This window comes from Schistocerca serialis, unplaced genomic scaffold, assembly GCF_023864345.2.
Source record: "Schistocerca serialis cubense isolate TAMUIC-IGC-003099 unplaced genomic scaffold, iqSchSeri2.2 HiC_scaffold_1193, whole genome shotgun sequence".
Taxonomy (NCBI): domain Eukaryota; kingdom Metazoa; phylum Arthropoda; class Insecta; order Orthoptera; family Acrididae; genus Schistocerca; species Schistocerca serialis.
This window is the reverse complement of record NW_026047396.1, coordinates 12,501-20,000: the sequence shown is the minus strand read 5'-3', so window position 1 is coordinate 20,000 and position 7,500 is coordinate 12,501. Positions and strand designations below refer to the sequence as shown.

Below are 7,500 nucleotides of genomic sequence, written 5' to 3'. Positions count from 1 at the left end.
CCGAAGAGAATCCGCGCACCCGCGCGCCCCCGGAGGAGCACGCTAAGGCGGACGCGGCCTCGCAGCAAGGAAGATCCGTGGGAGGCCAAGGCACGGGACCGAGCTCGGATCCTGCACGCAGGTTGAAGCACCGGGGCGCGAACGCCGCGCAGGCGCGCGCATCCTGCACCGCCGGCCAGCACGAGGCCAACCGACGGCGAGAGCAGACCACGCCCGCGCTAAACGCCCGCACTTACCGGCACCCCTACGGCACTCACCTCGCCCAGGCCCGGCACGTTAGCGCTGACCCACTTCCCGACCAAGCCCGACACGCCCCGATCCTCAGAGCCAATCCTTATCCCGAAGTTACGGATCCAATTTGCCGACTTCCCTTACCTACATTATTCTATCGACTAGAGGCTCTTCACCTTGGAGACCTGCTGCGGATATGGGTACGAACCGGCGCGACACCTCCACGTGGCCCTCTCCCGGATTTTCAAGGTCCGAGGGGAAGATCGGGACACCGCCGCAACTGCGGTGCTCTTCGCGTTCCAAACCCTATCTCCCTGCTAGAGGATTCCAGGGAACTCGAACGCTCATGCAGAAAAGAAAACTCTTCCCCGATCTCCCGACGGCGTCTCCGGGTCCTTTTGGGTTACCCCGACGAGCATCTCTAAAAGAGGGGCCCGACTTGTATCGGTTCCGCTGCCGGGTTCCGGAATAGGAACCGGATTCCCTTTCGCCCAACGGGGGCCAGCACAAAGTGCATCATGCTATGACGGCCCCCATCAACATCGGATTTCTCCTAGGGCTTAGGATCGACTGACTCGTGTGCAACGGCTGTTCACACGAAACCCTTCTCCGCGTCAGCCCTCCAGGGCCTCGCTGGAGTATTTGCTACTACCACCAAGATCTGCACCGACGGCGGCTCCAGGCAGGCTCACGCCCAGACCCTTCTGCGCCCACCGCCGCGACCCTCCTACTCGTCAGGGCTTCGCGGCCGGCCGCAAGGACCGGCCATGACTGCCAGACTGACGGCCGAGTATAGGCACGACGCTTCAGCGCCATCCATTTTCAGGGCTAGTTGCTTCGGCAGGTGAGTTGTTACACACTCCTTAGCGGATTCCGACTTCCATGGCCACCGTCCTGCTGTCTTAAGCAACCAACGCCTTTCATGGTTTCCCATGAGCGTCGATTCGGGCGCCTTAACTCGGCGTTTGGTTCATCCCACAGCGCCAGTTCTGCTTACCAAAAGTGGCCCACTTGGCACTCCGATCCGAGTCGTTTGCTCGCGGCTTCAGCATATCAAGCAAGCCGGAGATCTCACCCATTTAAAGTTTGAGAATAGGTTGAGGTCGTTTCGGCCCCAAGGCCTCTAATCATTCGCTTTACCGGATGAGACTCGTACGAGCACCAGCTATCCTGAGGGAAACTTCGGAGGGAACCAGCTACTAGATGGTTCGATTAGTCTTTCGCCCCTATACCCAGCTCCGACGATCGATTTGCACGTCAGAATCGCTACGGACCTCCATCAGGGTTTCCCCTGACTTCGTCCTGGCCAGGCATAGTTCACCATCTTTCGGGTCCCAACGTGTACGCTCTAGGTGCGCCTCACCTCGCAATGAGGACGAGACGCCCCGGGAGTGCGGAGGCCGCCGCCCCGTGAAGGGCGGGGAAGCCCCATCCTCCCTCGGCCCGCGCAAGGCGAGACCTTCACTTTCATTACGCCTTTAGGTTTCGTACAGCCCAATGACTCGCGCACATGTTAGACTCCTTGGTCCGTGTTTCAAGACGGGTCGTGAAATTGTCCAAAGCTGAAGCGCCGCTGACGGGAGCGATTATTCCGCCCGAGAGCATCCCGAGCCAACAGCGGCGCGGGTCCGGGGCCGGGCCAGGTAGGTCCGTCATCCGGGAAGAACCGCGCGCGCTTGCCGGGAGCCCGAGCGCCCAAAGGGGCGAATCGACTCCTCCAGATATACCGCCGGGCAGCCAGCCAGGACACCGGGGCTCTGCCCAACAGACGCGAACCGAGGCCCGCGGAAGGACAGGCTGCGCACCCGGGCCGTAGGCCGGCACCCAGCGGGTCGCGACGTCCTACTAGGGGAGAAGTGCGGCCCACCGCACACCGGAACGGCCCCACCCCGCGGCGAGTGGAAAGGCAACCGGACACGACCCCGCCGCGGATTGCTCCGCGCGGGCGGCCGGCCCCATCTGCCGAGGGCGGAGGCCAGTGGCCGGATGGGCGTGAATCTCACCCGTTCGACCTTTCGGACTTCTCACGTTTACCCCAGAACGGTTTCACGTACTTTTGAACTCTCTCTTCAAAGTTCTTTTCAACTTTCCCTCACGGTACTTGTTCGCTATCGGTCTCGTGGTCATATTTAGTCTCAGATGGAGTTTACCACCCACTTGGAGCTGCACTCTCAAGCAACCCGACTCGAAGGAGAGGTCCCGCCGACGCTCGCACCGGCCGCTACGGGCCTGGCACCCTCTACGGGCCGTGGCCTCATTCAAGTTGGACTTGGGCTCGGCGCGAGGCGTCGGGGTAGTGGACCCTCCCAAACACCACATGCCACGACAGGCGGCAGCCTGCGGGGTTCGGTGCTGGACTCTTCCCTGTTCGCTCGCCGCTACTGGGGGAATCCTTGTTAGTTTCTTTTCCTCCGCTTAGTAATATGCTTAAATTCAGCGGGTAGTCTCGCCTGCTCTGAGGTCGTTGTACGAGGTGTCGCACGCCACACCGCCAGCCGGCTGTGCACGCTACCGAGTAAGTACCGGTATGCGAACCGCCAGGCGACGGGCGCGCATCGCACGTTTAAGGAGGCGCGGCCGGCCCCACAGGCGGCCGCGACGCTCCCAGGTCTGCGAAGCGGGGCAAACGCCGCGCGCTTCAGTATACGTAGCCGACCCTCAGCCAGACGTGGCCCGGGAACGGAATCCATGGACCGCAATGTGCGTTCGAAACGTCGATGTTCATGTGTCCTGCAGTTCACATGTCGACGCGCAATTTGCTGCGTTCTTCATCGACCCACGAGCCGAGTGATCCACCGTCCTGGGTGATCTTTTCTTAGTTTCCACTGCCTCTTTCAAGACAGTTGCATAGGCGGGACGTAGGCGTGTGGCGGCCCCTGTTCAAGCGTTCTGTGTCCAACAGCCTCACGGCCGATGGGCGTCGTACGGCTCCACACCGGAGCGGACAGGCAGTCGGGCGAAAGTCATTCAAAACCGGCGCCAGGCGCCAGGTGCCGCAGGCCAGCCGCTCCAGCGCTTCAGCGCTCGTACCACACAACATTGGCGTTAGTTTTGAGAAGCACGCGTGGTTCCGCACGCGGCGCACGGCTACTGCGAGCCGTACAGGTAGCGTGTTGCGCGACACGACACGCACATCGAAAGACATGCAGTCTAGTCGGTAATGATCCTTCCGCAGGTTCACCTACGGAAACCTTGTTACGACTTTTACTTCCTCTAAATGATCAAGTTTGGTCATCTTTCCGGTAGCATCGGCAACGACAGAGTCAATGCCGCGTACCAGTCCGAAGACCTCACTAAATCATTCAATCGGTAGTAGCGACGGGCGGTGTGTACAAAGGGCAGGGACGTAATCAACGCGAGCTTATGACTCGCGCTTACTGGGAATTCCTCGTTCATGGGGAACAATTGCAAGCCCCAATCCCTAGCACGAAGGAGGTTCAGCGGGTTACCCCGACCTTTCGGCCTAGGAAGACACGCTGATTCCTTCAGTGTAGCGCGCGTGCGGCCCAGAACATCTAAGGGCATCACAGACCTGTTATTGCTCAATCTCGTGCGGCTAGAAGCCGCCTGTCCCTCTAAGAAGAAAAGTAATCGCTGACAGCACGAAGGATGTCACGCGACTAGTTAGCAGGCTAGAGTCTCGTTCGTTATCGGAATTAACCAGACAAATCGCTCCACCAACTAAGAACGGCCATGCACCACCACCCACCGAATCAAGAAAGAGCTATCAATCTGTCAATCCTTCCGGTGTCCGGGCCTGGTGAGGTTTCCCGTGTTGAGTCAAATTAAGCCGCAGGCTCCACTCCTGGTGGTGCCCTTCCGTCAATTCCTTTAAGTTTCAGCTTTGCAACCATACTTCCCCCGGAACCCAAAAGCTTTGGTTTCCCGGAGGCTGCCCGCCGAGTCATCGGAGGAACTGCGGCGGATCGCTGGCTGGCATCGTTTATGGTTAGAACTAGGGCGGTATCTGATCGCCTTCGAACCTCTAACTTTCGTTCTTGATTAATGAAAACATACTTGGCAAATGCTTTCGCTTCTGTTCGTCTTGCGACGATCCAAGAATTTCACCTCTAACGTCGCAATACGAATGCCCCCGCCTGTCCCTATTAATCATTACCTCGGGTTCCGAAAACCAACAAAATAGAACCGAGGTCCTATTCCATTATTCCATGCACACAGTATTCAGGCGGGCTTGCCTGCTTTAAGCACTCTAATTTGTTCAAAGTAAACGTGCCGGCCCACCGAGACACTCACTCAAGAGCACCCTGGTAGGATTGCAACGGGGTCCGCCTCGGGACGCACGAGCACGCACGAGGCGCGTCGCACGCCTTCAGCTCGCCCCACCGGCAGGACGTCCCACGATACATGCCAGTTAAACACCGACGGGCGGTGAACCAACAGCGTGGGACACAGATCCAACTACGAGCTTTTTAACCGCAACAACTTTAATATACGCTATTGGAGCTGGAATTACCGCAGCTGCTGGCACCAGACTTGCCCTCCAATAGATACTCGTTAAAGGATTTAAAGTGTACTCATTCCGATTACGGGGCCTCGGATGAGTCCCGTATCGTTATTTTTCGTCACTACCTCCCCGTGCCGGGAGTGGGTAATTTGCGCGCCTGCTGCCTTCCTTGGATGTGGTAGCCGTTTCTCAGGCTCCCTCTCCGGAATCGAACCCTGATTCCCCGTTACCCGTTACAACCATGGTAGGCGCAGAACCTACCATCGACAGTTGATAAGGCAGACATTTGAAAGATGCGTCGCCGGTACGAGGACCGTGCGATCAGCCCAAAGTTATTCAGAGTCACCAAGGCAAACGGACCGGACGAGCCGACCGATTGGTTTTGATCTAATAAAAGCGTCCCTTCCATCTCTGGTCGGGACTCTGTTTGCATGTATTAGCTCTAGAATTACCACAGTTATCCAAGTAACGTGGGTACGATCTAAGGAACCATAACTGATTTAATGAGCCATTCGCGGTTTCACCTTAATGCGGCTTGTACTGAGACATGCATGGCTTAATCTTTGAGACAAGCATATGACTACTGGCAGGATCAACCAGGGAGCTGCGTCAACTAGAGCTGAGCAGCCGGCCGCCCGGGAGTGTGTCCCGGGGGCCCGCGCGAACACGCAAGCGTCCGCTCAATTATTCTGCAAACAGGAGGAGGCTGAGCTCCCCTGCACAATACACCTCGAAACCCTCTCAGGTCCCGGCGGCGCGCAGCGCCGTCCTAAATACTTGGTCGGGTTCGAGAGAGGCGCAATCGCCCGGAGTTTGGCGAGTAGACGCTTTAGGTGCGACCACCCGTGCTCCCAACTGAGCTTGCCGCTGCCGACAGAGGCCCGGGAGCGTGCTGTCGTGGCATTGCCGGCGGGAGACAACACGCGCCACCTACGGTGGCCGGCAGCTCCAACGCCAGCGCCACAGAAGGACAAAAGCCCCACTTGGGTGCCGAAGCGAACTCTCCCAGCACAGCGCACGCGCCAACACGTCCGCACAGCTGCGATACAATCCACCTGCGAGAACCGCAGAGGCGACCGCGCAGCAGACGGCGTCGCGGCGCCGAGCGCCGGGCGGCGGCGCATCCTCAGCGCACACAGTCCTCAATCGGACCAGCACACTGCAGATGTCCACCGCGCTTCGCACCGGGCCCGCGAGGACCTACTTTGGCCGCACGGCGCCGCGTGCAGGGTGCGCCGGCGCGCAGCTACGCCGCCTGCCGCCTCCGTCGGCCGGCGCGCCTGCCACTGGCCGCCCCCACCAGCCGGCTGTAGCGCGTGCGCCCACGCACCGCGCGGCCAGCACGCCGGGAGGCCCCCCCTCACCGGCCGGGGACGGTCCCACCCAGCCACCGCCGCGTATCGCTTCACACCCACATGCCATTCACGTTCGTGGGCATGGTGGGTATCGCTGAAACAACCGGTTGGTAGCTCAACCGATCGTCGCCATCACTGATTCACCTCTAGCGAGAACAACCGCACCACAACGGTTTACCAGTTCTTCATTTGCGTAACGTCACCAGCAAACGTAGACGTCCATCGCCATTTGCAAATTCAACGATTGTTGCATGCCTGTGTCAGGTGTCACGACACACTATGTCTGCCCACATACACGCAACAACATGTGCACGCTTCGCGAACACGTGGAAGGTGGCCCCCGTACGTATGCGATGTCCATTGCGCGAACGACTGTCAACCGGCCTCTGTCGCATGTCGCAGATGTGGAACGCAGTGCACCATGCTATCACGGTGTGTGAGAAGAGACGACTACGTCTGACAACACGCGCCACTACATCAACAGACGGCTCATGCCGATCGCCATCCACGGCATACCATACTGCAATCCAGCTCTTATAGGGAGACGACATGTAGCTGAGTGCACAATATTTGGACCGTATGGTTCGCCGTTGTTGGCGCAGTCGTGGTACGGTCACACATGTACCACGATGTATCATTCAGTACATGAGGACCAATGTGCAGTACAGTGTGTGATTTGGACGTACAACATCAGCGGACAGTTGACACAAGCCGTACCACAACGTAGGCTGTGCTTCGCCATGCGAATGCCAATGAACAACTGCGAAGGGCATTGAGCATGTACGTCCTGCTGCCATCCGCATTACAGTGTATAGCTGCAAGGTGTTTAACATGAAGCGATACTCTGGGGACCGGGCAGTGCGAGTAGCAAACTATATTGCGGGGGTTGCAGTTAGGCAACACTACACTAATTTAACGCGTCGTATGACAATTACAGAGCAGGTTAAGGCCCAACGTGTGTTGGGTTAAGGCCCAACGTGTGTTGGGTTAAGGCCCAACGTGTGTTGGGTTAAGGCCCAACGTGTGTTGGGTTAAGGCCCAACGTGTGTTGGGTTAAGGCCCAACGTGTGTTGGGTTAAGGCCCAACGTGTGTTGGGTTAAGGCCCAACGTGTGTTGGGTTAAGGCCCAACGTGTGTTGGGTTAAGGCCCAACGTGTGTTGGGTTAAGGCCCAACGTGTGTTGGGTTAAGGCGCAACGTGTGTTGGGTTAAGGCGCAACGTGTGTTGGGTTAAGGCGCAACGTGTGTTGGGTTAAGGCGCAACGTGTGTTGGGTTAAGGCGCAACGTGTGTTGGGTTAAGGCGCAACGTGTGTTGGGTTAAGGCGCAACGTGTGTTGGGTTAAGGCGCAACGTGTGTTGGGTTAAGGCGCAACGTGTGTTGGGTTAAGGCGCAACGTGTGTTGGGTTAAGGCGCAACGTGTGTTGGGTTAAGGCGCAACGTGTGTTGGG

At 58.4% G+C, this 7,500-nt stretch overlaps 2 non-coding genes and 1 pseudogene across 2 annotated transcripts; all 3 read right to left on the bottom strand.

Annotated features, from left to right (window-relative positions):
* The window catches only part of LOC126434723 (large subunit ribosomal RNA), a 6,359-nt pseudogene extending 3,664 nt beyond the window's left edge, over positions 1 to 2,695 (bottom strand).
* A 188-nt stretch (positions 2,696 to 2,883) lies between these two features.
* On the bottom strand, positions 2,884 to 3,038 carry LOC126434710 (5.8S ribosomal RNA). The gene has a single exon (XR_007579427.1). It is a non-coding gene; the product is annotated as a 5.8S ribosomal RNA (ribosomal RNA).
* A 351-nt stretch (positions 3,039 to 3,389) lies between these two features.
* Positions 3,390 to 5,299, bottom strand: LOC126434712 (small subunit ribosomal RNA). Its single transcript, XR_007579429.1, has one exon. It is a non-coding gene; the product is annotated as a small subunit ribosomal RNA (ribosomal RNA).
* Positions 5,300 to 7,500: the final 2,201 nt, after the last annotated feature.